The sequence below is a fragment of the Littorina saxatilis genome, linkage group LG1 (genome assembly GCF_037325665.1).
Source record: "Littorina saxatilis isolate snail1 linkage group LG1, US_GU_Lsax_2.0, whole genome shotgun sequence".
In the NCBI taxonomy this organism is placed as follows: Eukaryota; Metazoa; Mollusca; class Gastropoda; order Littorinimorpha; family Littorinidae; genus Littorina; species Littorina saxatilis.
The window spans coordinates 14955970-14973469 of NC_090245.1; the positions used below are offsets into that span (position 1 = coordinate 14955970).

General features: G+C 42.7%; 1 protein-coding gene across 1 annotated transcript in view; it reads left to right on the top strand.

Annotated features, from left to right (window-relative positions):
* Window positions 1–5705: 5705 nt before the first annotated feature.
* The window catches only part of LOC138950260 (uncharacterized), a gene marked incomplete at its 5' end in the record, with an annotated part of 34206 nt that continues 22411 nt past the window's right edge, over window positions 5706–17500 (top strand). The window contains 1 exon segment of the mRNA XM_070322009.1: window positions 5706–6049.

Here is a 17500-nt window from a genome sequence, read left to right on the forward strand (position 1 = left end):
TATCCATCTCATGTCCCTCTGTCCTCCATCCATCTAATCATCCGTCTGTCTGTCCAACCATTCATCCGTCATCCATCTATTTATCCCTCCATCTATCCCTTCACATGCCCTTTCACACGCAAATCTGCAAGCAGTTATATGCATAATCGTTGCATCCCTGATACATAGCATCACATTAACGTTTTCAAAAAACAAAACATTATTACTATTTTTTTAAGCAATCGACAAAAACAAGAAAAATAGCATACACATAAAACAAGATCGTGCAATATCTCATATTCACTGTACCCACTCACTGCGTATTTTAAACGCGTTCATGATGAAGGTTGCAAGTCTAAGTAATATTGATCTGTTTGGTGTCGCCAGAAGTATAGCGCCAGTTTAAAGCTTGATGGACGGTTGTAATATTTTGCAGGTATGTAGTACTCACGAATACCAGCATATTTTGGACATTTCAAAACAAAATGAATTTCATCTTCGGTCTCGTTTGTGCAGAATGGACACAAGTAATCTACAGCTGTTGACGACCGAATGTGTCGTAATCGATGCACTTTGAGTGGCGAGACACCAAGTCTTAACACCCATTTAAGCCTGGCGTCCTTTAAAAAGGACGCTTACATTTTCCCCACCTGATTTACAACACAGACTCTGAGAAAGGTCTAAGTCACTGATTGGTGTTAGGGAGGTAACAACGTTTCAGAAGCTGAGTTGGAGAAAGTTATCTCTCTTGGCAGTAAAGTGTCATGGTGGACATCATTCAAAATCCACATGCTGAGCAGATCAAGATGAGTTCCAAAAGAAGGTAAGGCTATATTTGTGTAATTATCAACATTTTTAATATCATTACTGAAGGTAATTTGAAGACAAAGGCATAATCTAGAAACATATTTTTCTTTTTGTGAATATAGTCCATAGTTTGTGTTATAGGCAGTTTCGATCTGGTGTCCTTTAAAAAGGACGCTAGGGCTAAATGGCCAGAGGTTTTTTCATGTACGGGTTGGGTTTGTTTCAGATTCACTGTGAACGAGGTAATAGATATGCTTGAAGATGATGACTTATTTCAAAGAGCTGACATCTTTCTCGACCCTCCTGAAGTTGATGAGTTGACTGATGAAGATAGTGGTGAAGAAGATGGGGAGTGTGCTGTCCACAACTTGTCCGGACGACAACTGACTGCCAGTGCCACAGCTACTATAGTGGGACTCAGTGGCAGAACTACATTGGGAGAGGAGAACAGTGGTGGTGATGGATATGGCCAAAATCAGGCCATTGATTACCATGCTCAATGAGAGATGCCTCATGTACTTAAAAAAAATCATGAAGCAACAACATTTGAGTATCGACGAGAGCATGATCCCATACTATGGGGGACACGGTGCAAAGCAATTCATTAGAGGGAAGCCTATACGCTTCGGATACAAGATGTGGGTGCTGGCCACACCCCTTGGGTACTGCGTCCAGTTTGAACCCTACCAAGGAGCAAATGGCAGGCAAGCTAATGCAGATGAGTATCCAGGCATTGGAATGGGTGGAGCCGTGGTGGTTGACCTCATCTCTGAGCTGGAGGAAGAGGAGCCGGAAGATTGTTACCATCTGACCTTTGATAACCTGTTTACAAGTCTGAAGCTTGTTGACGTCCTCACGAGCAAGAAGATTGGATGTACAGGAACGGTTCGTGCCAACAGGACCGAGCAGTGCCCACTGAAGTCAATCAATGAAATGAAGAATACCAAGAGAGGCACTTACGACTTTCAACAGGCCGAAAACACAGGAGTGATAGTGGTTCGATGGAACGACAACAACATCGTCAACGCTGTCTCCAATGCAGCAGGAGTCAACCCTCTGCAGTCAGCCTCCCGGTGCTCCAAGGCAGAGAAAAAAACGAGTCAAGATCTCGCAGCCCTTCCTGATCAAACACTATAACAAGACAATGGGCGGGTGCGACAGAATGGACCAGAACATTGCCAAATACTGAGTCTCCATACGATCCAAGAAAATCAATGGTGGTGGGCCATTTTCAGCTTCTGTCTTGACCTGTGTGTGCAGCAAACATGGCACATGTACAGGGCAACACCTGCCTCAGAGTACATTCCCATGGATCTTCTGGCAGTTCGGCGTGCCATCGCGGACATCTACCTCAAGAGGTCACACGCTGCTGCCCGCCTGGAGCTCCCTAACCATCCTGTCGGACGTGTGGCAAAGCTGGACAGAAGAGTTCCACCAGCAATCAGATGTGATGGGTTGGATCACCTGGTGGAGCACATCTCCAAGCAGAGAAGATGCGCACAATGTGGCAAAAAGGTCAAACAAATCTGCCTGAAGTGCAATGTCCCTCTGCACCGAAAGTACTGTTTTGTGGCATTTCATACTCCTGTGTAATCGGTAACTGACCACTTGACCACTCACAATGAAAGTGAAAAGCTCTGACGAGCTGTACAAAAATCGTTGAAAGCAATTTTGTTTGCACAGATTATTCACATTGGCAGGGTAACAGGAGAGTGACTTGCACCATGTTCAGAGGTTGTTTTTGTTTTTTTGTTTGTTTATTTTTTTAAAATAATGGACAGTTAATCCGTTACTTTGTATTGTTTATAAACCGAAAGTTAAAAACTTTTTTGAAAACAAGTGTTTGTGTTAATAAATTTCATTGAAAACTTTTAGAAACTTGTTCCTTTCACTATTGTATATGTTTGATAAACCTCTACCCTCTCGATCCTAGCGTCCTTTTTAAAGGACGCTTGAAAAAAATGCTGTAGACACAAGAAAAAGTAAAAAAAATGAGAAAAGAAATACATATTGTGTCTTAGAATTTTATTTGCTATTAAAAAACGCAAAAAAAAAAAAAAACAAATCTCGGCAAAAAGGGGTTAACCTAATCAGGCAGTTTCTTGCTTTGACGTGCTTCAGGTCATTTAAGTATGAAGACATAGATAAGGCTGACTTGAAAGTGCTATAGAAAAGGAATCGTTCTTTACTTTGTACGGTTTCTATCCACTCTTGCTTGTATAATGTGACTAGTCTGTTCTTGAATTCCGTTATGAACGCATTTTCATTTCCAACGCCTTGTTGAATCCAAACTTGGTCAAAGCCGTATTTGTATAGCACATAGCAAACTGATGACGCCCATGTTCTTTTATTTTGTTCGTGTAAATAAAGCAGCATTTTATAAGCTTTCTGTCGATGACTAGGCATTTTCAGGATGCGCAACCAAAATCGTATGGACTTAACAAACGTGTTGACAAATAACGGGTGTCTGCCAGTTTCTCCATACACAAGTGTGTTTGGTGTTTTCATGCTTGTGTTCAGAAACCTCTTAAGGGCAAACAGATGCACCTTTTCAATAGGTGAATGGTCTGCATCAAGGCCCCAGACTTCTGCCGCATAATTGAGCATGGGCTGGATCTGGGAGTCGAATAGTTTATAGAATATGTTTGGTGATCTTTCTCCTAGAGTCCACAGTACCTTAAAAATACCAATCACACCCTTTCTTGCACGCAGCGCTAAATCGTTCAGCGTGTGAGAAAATGTCAACCTTGTAGAAAAGTAAATTCCCAAGTATTTATACATGTTCACAGTTTTCATTACGTTATTGCCATACATCCATTTTTCAATAGCTGCAATGTGGCCTCCATTTCTGAAGATAACTATGTTAGATTTTTCTAAATTAACAGTCAAGCCAAGATTACAAGCAGTTTGATATAGCACGTTTATCTGGTTCTGTAACCCACACACAGTGTCGGAAATCAAAATAACGTCATCTGCGAACATGAGAATCAATATCTCAATAAAATCTGGGATAAGTTGTATACCGTGTCGTCCTTTTCGCTTAATTTCGTCCGCCAATTCGTTAATGAAAAGTGAGAACAAAATTGGACTATTTATTTCTCCCTGCTTCAGGCCTCTCGGACACATGAAAAGGTCAGTGACCTCGGCTCCTGCCCTAACTTTTGTTTTAACAACGTTGTACATACTAAGTATGGCTTGGTACATTTTACCTTTTATTCCTTTGCTTTGCAACACCTTCCACAGCTTTGTACGGTCTACTGAGTCGAAGGCCTTCTTGAAGTCAATAAAAGCAACGTATAGTTTAGAGAGAGAGAGAGAGAGAGAGAGAGAGAGAGAGAGAGAGAGAGAGAGAGAGAGAGAGAGAGAGAGAGAGAGAGAGAGAGAGAGAGAGAGAGAGAGAGAGAGAGAGAGATGATGATGGAACTTTATTTTTTCAAGGATAGAGGTTTAAGGCGACGCCTTTTCTTACAACCGGTCCTTACTTCTAATACAAATGTCTAATAAATGATAAATGATAAACAAGTAAAGCAACATGACAACTAAACAAGAGAGAGAGAGAGAGAGAGAGAGAGAGAGAGAGAGAGAGAGAGAGAGAGAGAGAGAGAGAGAGAGAGAGAGAGAGAGAGAGAGAGAGAGAGAGAGAGAGAGAGTCATGGGTTTACAAAAACCGGCACGGTTGGCCTAGTGGTAAGGCATCCGCCCCGTGATCGGGAGGTCGTGGGTTCGAACCCCGGCCGGTTCATACCTAAAACTTTAAAATTGGCAATCTAGTGGTTGCTCATCCCCCTGGCGTCTGGCTTTATGGGGTTAGTGCCAGGACTGGTTGGTCCGGTGTCAGAATAATATGACTGGGCGAGACATGAAGCCTGTGCTGCGACTTCTGTCTTGTGTGTGGCGCACGTTATATGTCAAAGCAGCACCGCCCTGACATGGCCCTTCGTGGTCGGCTGGGTGTTAAGCAAACAAACAAACAAAATGGGTTCACAAAGCTATTCATTGTCACAGACAATTGCTCTAAAGATTCCATTCACCAAAGGGTGATATATGTATAGCGTTATACGTGGTATGACTGTGTTGTCATCATGGTGAGCACGGCGTTCCGATCCTCGAACTTGAGTACGTGGTAAGAAACGTTCGTCTCAAGAGCGCGTTGTAACGCCCCAGGTTTATGAATGGAGCACCCTTCTGCTTGCAGTTTGTTTACTCGCAAAGCTCAAGAGAGCACGCCCCACCTTCTTCCGCCGTCTTCGCCGCAATGCACACACACACACACGCTGGCACACACACGAAACACACACACACACACACACACAGACTGACACAAACACCCGCACACACACACACTGACACACACACACACACACACGAAATCCACACACACACACACACGCACACACACACACACCAAATAAGTCTTTCTTTCTCTCTCCCTCTCCCCCCCTCCCCTCGCCCCTTCTCTCTCTCTCCGGCCCTATATCTGTCTGTCTATCTGTCTCTGTCTCTCTCTCTTCAAGTATTTCTCTCTGTATGTCTGTCTGTCTCTCTATCCGTCTGTGTCTGTATGTCTGTGTGTCTGTCTGTCTGTCTTGTTTGTCTGTCTGTCTGTCTCTCTCTTTATTTCTCTCTGTATGTCTGTTTGTCTGTCTCTCTCTCTGCCTGTCTGTCTCTGTCTCTCTCTCTGTCTCTCTCTCTCTAAGAGAGAGAGACAGAGAGAGAGACAGAGTATACCAATGCTTATTCTGTTACCCTCGTAAAATAAAGAATTGTCATTGTCATTGTCATTGTCTCTCTCTCTCTCTCTCTCTCTCTCTCTCTCTCAGTCTCTCTCTCACACAGGCTCACACACACCCCGGCTTCAACACGTGGAGTGGCGTAGCGTAGCAGGCTAAGCTAGCTGCGGCAAAAGCTCGGGCTGCCTTTTTCCGTAGGGCTACACTCTTTGCTGTCAGTGTGGTCTTCGCCTTCGGCCTGTATGTAGCCAGTGTGGTGCAGTCTGTCAAACATTGTGCCGCCTTGCCTGAAGGCTGATGATTGCACGCAGTTGTCAGTTTTTGTCAGTGCTTTTCTTTACACACTGTATGGATACATTGTCATCATATTTACCCTGTCACGCGTCCGACTGTGTCACGCATTGCAGTGGTGTTTGTGGTGTGCGGAGAGGAAGGAAGTGCCGTTGATTATACGAACTTCTGAAAGCACTGTGTGAGCGAGAGCAGCGGCGAAACTTTAAATTCTTTGTGTAAGGTCTTCGCTGACGGTACAGGTACGTTTCCTTTAAAGGTTCTTTTTATGACTCAAGTTATGCATACTGTGAGATAGCATTGTTGATTGACAGCCGGGGTGGTGTGTGGACACATTTACGGGTGTCACTGAATTTCACACAGACAGTTAAACGTTATTTGGGGGCTTCCGCGGTCAGTCAAGTCAGTGTTGCTTCTTACTTATCAAACAAGTGCTCTGTCAGTTTCTTAGTTCAGAATAATGCAATGCACGTCCTGCTTTCTGCCTATGATACATATTTGTTATCATTGTTGATTTACAGGGTGGTGTGTCAGCGGTGGACACTGTGACTTGCGGTTGTTATATTTACACAGTGTTCTTTTTGGATACTGAGATGAGGAGCACTTTTCTTGTCAGTCTACCTGTCATGCGCATACATTTGTCAGTTTCAAGTCGTTATTAATCTGGACCTGGATGTCCCGCTTGGTGTAGATCGTGGGGAATACTGTGTCAGTAGTGTATTCATGAACATCAATACGGTTGTCACATTTACACAGACAGTGGTTATTGTAAAGAAACTTTAAGCTCAGTCTATTGATCTAATCTTTCAGCCGGACAGGTGAGACATGTTCTTCTACCTATTATGCGTATAGACTGTTGCCATCGTTTTTAAATCGGAAGGTGTGCGCGTCTGTGCGTGCAGAAATAATCGTTAACGATCTTTTGACGCTGTAATCACCCTCTCGAGTAACTTACACTGACGTACATTGTTAACAGAGGCTTAACTCATATTGATGACGCACTAGCGTATCATATATATATGCTGCAACATTTTGCACATTAGAAGCGATCGAGTCAACATCAGATGGTATTTTCTGAGGCGCTTGTTTGGTCATGAACGGAAATCAGTCTTCGACGGAGAGGGAAAAATGTGACAATTCAGCATCATTGAAATATTTCGATGGAGGCTGAGCATACTGATATACAGGTATGTTGGAAGTCTGACGGATCACGGAAACTCTTTGCCCCTTGTATGTGTCAAGCTTCAGGGACCATAATTATCAGTGTTCAAGGTTTCGTGATGATATCTATTTTGACTGGTACAAGTGACGTTGGAGGGATCATGGAAAGTGTGACTTGTATGTCTCACATTTTCATTTTGACTTATGATTTTCAAGCTGAAAGGATCACCGAGGCTTTGACTTGTAAGTTTCATGTTTTATAATTCACAGAGACATTGACTTTTATACTTGAAGGTTTAGTGTTGATGGAGGTGTTGACTGATTAGCATTCGAAGACCTCAGAATATGGCGATAGTCTGAAGTTTAAAAGAGCATCCGCTCCAACATTCAAAGTTCTACATATTATTTGTATCGTCCGTGTCTAGGTTATTCCGAAGTGTGCGTGGTACGGTGCCTCCCCCCCCCCCCCGCCCCCCCCTCCATTTAAGACCTATGGCCTGTGTTTTTAAGATAATTATGAGTTGCAAGTCGTCCAGAAGGGGCAATCGATCACGCACCTCCGCAACCAGGGTAAACCTGTGATCATCACGTGAACCCCTACTCTCACTTAATATCCAGTATCGCAGCAGCGCTTGAGTTTCAGGCACGGGCACCAATCACTCTCTGTCAGAGCTAGCTAGTAGTTCAGTAAAACTGACGAGCAACGGTTTGCTGGGCCGACCGCAGTATCATACCCAGCCGCTGAAGGGTAACCAATCATGCCAGCCTCCCCGGATCTGTAGACCTTTGTATGGGATAAGAGCACCCTTCAATTTGAACACATACCAAAATTGAACGGCCTGACTAATATGGACCATTTGTGAATTATTCTGTATTTAATTTTTGCTGAAAATCTATCAGAGCTATTTCACTCTAATTAGCCCCAACGGTTAACCTAAGAGAGAAGGACTACCAAACACAAAATGAAACTTCTTCGCAAGAAAACAAGCTAGTTTATATCGGCATGAAACAAAAAGTGGTCCATATTAGGAGCCCTTCCCCTACTTCAGTTTGTGGGCAAGGTGAGATGTTTTTTTTACATTTAGTCAAGTTTTGACTTAATGTTTTAACATAGAGGGGGAATCGAGACGAGGGTCGTGGTGTGTGTGTGTGTCTGTGCGTGTGTGTGTAGAGCGATTCAGACCAAACTACTGGACCGATCTTTATGAAATATGACATGAGAGTTCCTGGGAATGATATCCCCGGACGTTTTTTTCATGTTTTCGATAAATACCTTTGATGACGTCATATCCGGCTTTTTGTAAACATTGAGGCGGCACTGTTACACCCTCATTTTTCAATCAAATTGATTGAAATTTTTGTAAAGCAATCTTCGACGAAGGCCGGACTTCGGTATTGCATTTCAGCTTGGTGGCTTAAAAATTAATTAATGACTTTGGTCATTAAAAATCTGAAAATTGTAATATTTTTTTTTTAATAGAAAACGATCCAACTTTACGTTCATCTGATTCTACATCATTTCCTGATTCCAAAAACATATAAATATGTTATATTTGGATTAAAAACAAGCTCTGAAAATTAAAAATATAAAAATGATGATCAAAATTAAATTTCTGAAATCGATTTAAAAGTAATTTCATCCTATTCCTTGTCGGTTCCTGATTCCAAAAACATATAGATATGATATGTTTGGATTAAAAACACGCTCAGAAAGTTAAAACGAAGAGAGGTACAGAAAAGCGTGCTATGCAGCACAGCGAAACCACTACCGCGCTGAACAGGCTCGTCAGTTTCACTCCGTTTTGCACAAGCGGCGGACTACGGTCATTGTGAAAAAATGCAGTGCGTTCAGTTTCATTCTGTGAGTTCCACAGCTTGACTAAATGTAGTAATTTCGCCTTACGCGACTTGTTTTTCTTTTATTGTTGAAGTACATTTTGTAACGGACAATCACAAATTGTCACACTTATTTGCACAACCAGGGTTGTCATGCATGGTTGAAAATAGTCGGTAACGGGAAACGCACTGTAGTTCGTCGCAAACTATGAGAAGGTCGAATTTGTTATCAGTGATGAGGATTTGTTTTCAGTTATGTAGAAATCGAGCACCTTTAGTTTCTGTTGCAAATGACTCACTGAAGCACCTTCAAGTGTTTCCGCGTCAGTGTCGCCAAGTATTATCCGTGTCTCTGTTAAACAATACAATACGAAAACAGAAGCCAAAACAAAAAACAAAACAAAAATGCAACGAGGGAACTATTTTGAACTATGAATTGTAATAGGGGTATGAAATTAGAGAGAGAGAGAAATTCAAGTTTTACGCCCTCACGGCAAATCCATTAGGGGCATGTTCCTTCAGAATAGATACACAAGTGTATGCGTGTTTAGGTGGTATCAGCCATCTGCACTTATCATCGGGCAGAATGACCGAGGTCTTTTACGTGCCACTGTGATGACACGGGGGTGCACATGAAGTTGAATGGGCGGTTCTGGTGAGGTTATGCCCCTTCTTTCTTTCGGCTGGTAACAGGCGGAACCTCGCGGCAAGATCACACGAGAAAGGAAAAAACCGTGCATTGGTCCGAAATAGCATGTCGCTTTGGTAACAGTTCGTGTGTAAGTCGTGCATTTTATACGGTAAAAAGACAATGGTCGGTTCCGGTGAGGTTATGCCCCTTCTTTCTTTCGGCTGGTAACAGACGGAACCTCGCGGCAAGATCACAGGAGTTGTCTCGCGTTATCACCCCAGAAGCGCTCATTATTTTGGGATGTAGCTCAGTTGGTAGTGCTCTGGATTTGTATCCAGTTGGCCGCTGTCAGCGTGAGTTCGTCCCCACGTTCGGCGAGAGATTTATTTCTGAGTCAACTTTGTGTGCAGACTCTCCTCGGTGTCCGAACACCCCCGTGTACGTGTGTACACGCAAGCACAAGACCAAGTACGCACGAAAAAGATCCTGTAATCCATGTCAGAGTTCGGTGGGTTATACAAACACGGAAATACCCAGCATGCTTCCTCCGAAAACGGCGTATGGCTGCCTAAATGGCGGGGTAAAAAAACGGTCATACACGTAAAATTCCACTGGTGCAAAAAACACGAGTGTACGTGGGAGTTTCAGCCCACGAACGCAGAAGAAGAAGAAGAAGGATAGTTTAAGCGAGAAATCGTTAGGTGGCGGTCGTAACGGGCACACTCCTTCCCGTGTCAGCGGTCCGGCTCACCGTCCCTATGTGGCCAGGCTCCTACGGGAGATAATACCATCCCTCCACTTAGTCACATACTACAAATGAACAGGATGTGTGTGAGCCCTCTGTGCGGCGGTGGGAATTTATTGATGGATTAATTTCGTCAAAGCCACTTTTATAGTGGCATTTTGGCAATTAATTCATTAAAAAAATCTAAATCATCACAGCAAGCAATCGAGGTATTGATTGTTGGTATGTGTCATAGTGGAGGAATGGCCTTATCTCTTGTAAAAGCCTGGCCACATCTGAGATGGTGACCCGAATTGTTTTCACGACAAGGACTTTGAAGGAATGCGTCTTTAACAGTCATTATCTGCCAGTGCCATTAATACAATTATGCGGTCCTTCAACTCCCACTTGACTCCCTCGGCATTACAGATACAGTGACACGATAGGTTTGATCATCACACAGATCCCTCAGGCGTATGACCCAAATAGCTGCATGTATTACTATAACCATTACGTGGGTGCAACAGTCGGATTGGCCTGATTTCACACCACAGTATGCACCCACTGTGCCACACGCACTGCGCAACAAACAGAATTAGCGGGCCTGCTAGCTGTCAAACATTCTACACCCATCACGCATTGTTTGGTATGGCGTGACCGACCATGTGAGACTGACTGTGGTGACAGTCAATTACAAGCGCTGAAAAATATTGCCCGTAGCTCCGTGGGGGTTCCTCGTGTGATCCTGAGACCCGGCGAAATAGTATTAAGGCCAATAAAACAAAAATACTGTTTCCGATTCTCCGACCGACCCTCTTTTTTTTCCTCCCAAACCTAGGGCGTTTTTATTTTACCCTTCAACAAAAACTAAACAAATAAATACAAATACAAAATAATGAAAATGACAAAACTTGTGTGTGTGTGTGTGTGTGTGTGTGTGTGTGTGTGTGTGACAACAATTTTCAGATTTACAAGGAAGGTTACTCTTCTCCAACGTCTAGGGGACACTGCTCGCACGATTTCCGGTCAATAAAAAAGCCACATGCGCCTGTATAAATAAAAAACAAACTTCAATAAAATAAAAATTATATATAAAAAAAACCCACACACACACCGACCTACCGAACCCATTTGTTTAGCCTTGTCATAGAAAAAAACAACAACAAGCTTACAAATTTCTTGTTTAGCCTATAATGTGTTCTCTGCTTTGTCATGGTGGTGGTGAATGATGTTGCATGTTTGAAGGTTATCTCTGGTAGAACCCCTTCTTTTCAGACAGTGCAAAATGTGAACAAATCATGTCGTTTACAGTGTTGATCCCAGGCCTCCAACGGGTATTCGGTCATTTACGCACATTTTTGTGTGTTGATCTGACGCATTCTGCTGACACTAGGCCGGTCGATTGTCCGATATAGTTTTGACACGCGGGATGTCTTTTGACACAACCATTTTTTTTGCGGCCAGGACATTTTGACCAATAATGTTTTGAGTCCACGTCAAACTGTCTATTGTCCTTTGTATCTAGGAACAACACTGCTTATAAATGGAGGTAAATTTGCTGATTTTACCTGGAAATATACTTTATTTACCGTGTATACATTCAAGGATCTGTCCTGACTTTTACCGTGATATGAGCATACCAGAAACCCCCCTCAGTCCTGGCCGGTTTCTGTGCAGATTTGTTTTTGGAATTAATATTACAGGTTGATCATAGGTATTAGTTACGATATTAATTCACTAAACAGGCTACAGGTTCATCCACGTCGAGGGATGCTCTGATCTCTGATCAAAAACATGAACCTATCCACATCTACTGTGAAGGATTAGAGGGTTTACACGTACGGTTTGTTTGTTTGCTTAACGCCCAGCCGACCACGAAGGGCCATATCAGGGCGGTGCTGCTTTGACATATAACGTGCGCCACACACAAGACAGAAGTCGCAGCACAGGCTTCATGTCTCACCCAGTCACATTATTCTGACACCACTAACCCCATAATGCCAGACGCCAGGCGGAGCAGCCACTAGATTGCCAATTTTAAAGTCTTAGGTATGACCCGGCCGGGGTTCGAACCCACGACCTCCCGATCACGAGGCGGACGCCTTACGACTAGGCCAACCGTGTCGGTCTACACGTACGGTATAAGTAATGAAACATCGAAGAGTGACGAAGAGAAGTTGGTTAATATCGTGCTGAAAAGCTCCTCAGTTCTACTTGAATACATTTACGAACACAATTATTGCACGGTTAAAGATAGGTAGCGAACGTTTTCTCGATTCCCAAGCTTTAGGGTGTAAAAGCGTGGAGGCGTAACTGTCGGCCGGACGGACGTTGGACAGTCACAAGAAGAACAAGTCGCGTAAGGCGAAAATACAACATTTAGTCAAGTAGCTGTCGAACTCACAGAATGAAACTGAACGCAATGCAACGCAGCAAGACCGTATACTCGTAGCATCGTCAGTCCACCGCGCACGGCAAAGGCAGTGAAATTGACAAGAAGAGCGGGGTAGTACTTGCGCTGAGAAGGATAGCACGCTTTTCTGTACCACTCTTCGTTTTAACTTTCTGAGCGTGTTTTTAATCCAAACATATCATATCTATATGTTTTTGGAATCAGGAACCGACAAGGAATAAGATGAAAGTGTTTTTAAATTGATTTGGACAATTTAATTTTGATAATAATGTTTATATTTTTAATTTTCAGAGCTTGTTTTTAATCCAAATATAACATATGTATATGTTTTTGGAATCAGAAAATGATGGGGAATAAGATGAACGTAAATTTGGATCGTTTTATAAAAAAAAATATTTTTTTTACAATTTTCAGATTTTTAATGACCAAAGTCATTAATTAATTTTTAAGCCACCAAGCTGAAATGCAATACCGAAGTCCGGGCTTCGTCGAAGATTACTTGACCAAAATTTCAACCAATTTGGTTGAAAAATGAGAGCGTGACAGTGCCGCCTCAACTTTCACGAAAAGCCGGATATGACGTCATAAAAGACATTTATCGAAAAAATGAAAAAAAACGTCTGGGGATTTCATACCCAGGAACTCTCATGTCAAATTTCATAAAGATCGGTCTAGTAGTTTAGTCTGAATCGCTCTACACACACACACAGACACACAGACACACAGACACACATACACCACGACCCTCGTCTCGATTCCCCCCTCTACGTTAAAACATTTAGTCAAAACTTGACTAAATGTAAAAATGACAGTGGGGTCTCGGGTAGCTCTGAAACTAAAGGCTCTCCTTAATTGGGCCCGAGTTTGACTTCGCCAAGACTTCGAGAAATCTCTTTACCGAAAATTCAGTGCCAAATCTTCTTGTAACGAGCTTCTCGAAGTAGACTCCGCGAAGTTGACTTCACTTAATTAATACCAGGCTTAAAAAAAACGTTGACTGAGCAGTTTTCTTTCAAAGAAGTTTTAAAGTCATGACGCATCGTCTGCTGAGGCTGTGTACGCGGTAACCTCAAAGCTTGACGAAATAATTGCCGTCTGGTCGTTTTAAATATACAAGTCAGACGTGTGTCTCTTTGCCTCTGAAACATCGTTTCTCAAACAAACGGCGTTCAGTGATACACAGAGAGAGAAGTGATCGCATTGCTCGCCAATGCTGCTATTGAAATATAGCATTTTAAAGGGGTATTTTGGGTCTCTTCTAGAGAAAAACAGAACAAGAACACATACTTTATTGTCTGTCTTTACAGATATTTTCAAATAGGGCTGCCTCACAAACTTTACAAAAACGACATTGCACAAAGACATATAAAGATTAAATATTAGTATCGTACGTAAATTATTCAATATCAGACAATATAAAATATCAGTATCTCTTCTGATTAAATGTACATTTGGTGGGTAAGAGTGGGGGGGGGGGGGGGGGGCTTCGGGAACCAGCTACAGAACCTCCCGTCAGACCCAGCCCCGATAGTGAGTAAGGATTATGTATTGATTTCAAAAAGGAAACTGTGCACATGTATGAGCAGAACTTCAAACAAAATCACTCTAGCGTAGCCAGGAGCAGAACGGCGACAAATAAAATCACTGTAGTGTGGCCAGGAGCAGAATGACATACAAAATCACTCTAGCGTGGCGATTTCTGTTGAAAACCTAGTTTTCCTACTGACAAGCTTATCCTACAACTACATTTAAATCGACAGCATACATAAATCAGACACGTAGTTTTTGATGCTGTAGCGGCAGCTTGCCATGCAGAGAGAGAAAGAGAGAGAGAGAAAGAGAGAGAGAGAGAGAGAGAGAGAGAGAGAGAGAGAGAGAGAGAGAGAGATAGAGAGAGAGAGAGAGAGAGGGAGAGGAGAAAAGAGAGAGAGAGAGCGAGCGAGAGAGAGAGAGCGAGAGACAGACAGACAGACAGGCAGGCAGACAGACAGAGTGAGATAGAGACAGACAGAGGCAGGCAGACAGATGCATGGGCGTAAAAATCGAATAGCTGCATGGCCAGAGAGAGAGAGAGAGAGAGAGGAGAGGGAGAGGGAGAGAGGAGAGAGAGAGAGAGAGAGAGAGAGAGAGAGAGAGAGAGAGAGAGAGAGAGAGAGAGAGAGATTGATTTATTACTCAAGGATGGAGATTTTAGGCTCACGCCTAGTCTTACAATCTGTCCCTGCTAAACTAAGACATAAAAATAAAGACAATAACAGGACAATTGTCAATTGCAATCACACAGTATTACTAATTACAACATTACCTATACGAATACATAATGCATGATAGAACATTGAAATGTACATGTATATGTCAATATAATACAAAGGAAAAGAAAAGTCGACTCGCACACACACGCGCGCCGCATGCCTTCAATCCCGTTCGCACTCAATACAACACACACACTCACCCACACACATACACACACACACACACACACACACACACACACACACATATGCGCACATACACACACACACACACATACACATATGCGCACACACACACAGACATACATATACGCACGCACACACACACACACACACACACACACTGGCACACACACACGCAGAGAGAGAGAGAGAGGGAGAGAGAGAGAGAGAGAGAGAGAGAGAGAGAGAGAGAGAGAGAGAGAGAGAGAGAGAGAGACACACACACACACAGACACAGACAAAGACGCAGACACACAGAGACAGAGAGACAGAGAGACACACAGGCAGAGACACACAGACAGAGAGACAGACAGAGAGACAGACAGAGAGACAGACAGACAAGAAAACAGACAGACAGACAGAGAACCATTCCCAGATCATCACTTCCACAGCTATTCAACGAGACAGAACTTGAGTGGGGGATCAAAGTTTTAGACGAATCTACCCGTTGCGTGGCAGCGAACAGGCCACAATATTAGTGTCCGAGGCATTTAGCCTCTTTGACGGCACGTGGCACGCGGACCATTCTCCACAGCAACGCTTGCACGTGCTTCACGTGCACATAATCCTGACCCCGGGCAGATTGCAGCCGGACCAAGCTAGAGATACAGACCCATAATCATTATCATCATCATTAAGGGCCTCATTATCTCTTGACGCAGAGCTACTATCGTGAGCCGTGGTCTGGAACTTGTCAAGCTGGATTTTATCGGTCGCGGGCGTGGGTGAGATTTACTGTATTGATCTTTTTTTCTTAGAATCAGAAGAAAAGGTTATTTAAAGGAACGTTACATTGTTGACATTACGAAACGTCAAGGCGTACGACGGTCTACTGGCCTTTGACATCTTGGAATGTGTTTTTGATTATTGTTTTTAGAGAGTTCGCAGAGAAAAGTTTACTGAAAATGAACGTTTGGTATTGAACAGTAAAAAAAGACCAACCTCTTGCTCCTTTCTTTTTGTCCGTCTTATTAACAAACGTTATGCTATTAGACTCTAGCTTGTGATCGGAGACAATTACCACGGTATTGACTAAAGGACTTCATCTTGATATTCTGATGTCTTTACTTATTCGGTAAGTAGTCTTAAACTAGCTGGTATTGTCTTTTTCGTAGGTTATGGGGTTACTGCTTGATATTTGAACTCTTCGCTGGTCCAGTTTATTGTCTGAGACTTGCTTGTAATATCTTTTTGGTAGTTTATGGGGTAACTGCTTGATATTTGAACTCTTCACTGGCCCAGTTTATTGTCTGAGACTTGTTAGTGATATCTTTTTGGTAGTTTATGGGGTAACTGCTTGATATTTGAACTCTTCACTGGCCCAGTTTATTGTCTGAGACAAGCTAGTAATATCTTTTTGGTAGTTTATGGGGTAACTGCTTGATATTTGAACTCTTCACTGGCCCAGTTTATTGTCTGAGACAAGCTAGTAATATCTTTTTGGTAGTTTATGGGGTAACTGCTTGATATTTGAACTCTTCACTGGCCCAGTTTATTGTCTGAGACAAGCTAGTAATATCTTTTTGGTAGTTTATGGGGTAACTGCTTGATATTTGAACTCTTCGCTGGTCCAGTTTATTGTTTGAGACTTGCTAGTAATATCTTTTTGGTAGTTTATGGGGTAACTGCTTGATATTTGAACTCTTCACGGGTCCAGTTTAGTTGTCTACCACTTGCTGATCCAAGTATCATTTTTGTAAGTTATGGCTGATCCAGTTTATTGTCTACCACTTGCTGATAGTATCATTTGTGTAAGGTATGGAGTAACGGCTTGGTATTTGAACTCTTGGCTGATCCAGTTTATTGTCTACCACTTGCTAGTAATATTTTTTTGGTAGTTTATGAGATATATTCTTGATATTTGAACTCTTGGCTTGTACATTTTATTGTCTGACACTTGCTTGAAGTATCTTTTGGGTAGGTTATGTGGTAACTGCTTGATATTTGAACTCTTCACTGGTCTCGTTTGTTGTATGAAATCTGCTCGCTGAGGTGCGGAGTCTGGGGTGCTAATATAAGATGTTTGATGGGTTGTTGACAGACAAGCTTTTTTGTCAGTCCGAGGGGGAGCATATCGTCTTTTGTTTCATATTTATTGACCAAGGCCGAAGGCCGCGGTCAATAAGTATGAAACAAAAGTCGATATGCCCCCCGAGGACCGACAAAAAAGCTGGTCTGTCAACAAACCACCAAACATCGTTTTTGTCATAATTTTGGTAGTGAGAAAATAAGTGCACAATCAACCCAGGGAGCCATGCTTTGAAACACGGGTTCCTTGTTGATAACCACACGAGTCCCGGTTTGATAACCACTGGCAATCAAAGCTGGCGTGTGAAAGCAACTTTCTGTGTTTTTGAGTTCATTAAATGTTGGGATGAATATGTCAGGTTTGAGGATGCACAGTTCTGTAGGTTCATCTCGGTATTCCACCCCCTCGGCTTTCTGTTGTAAATA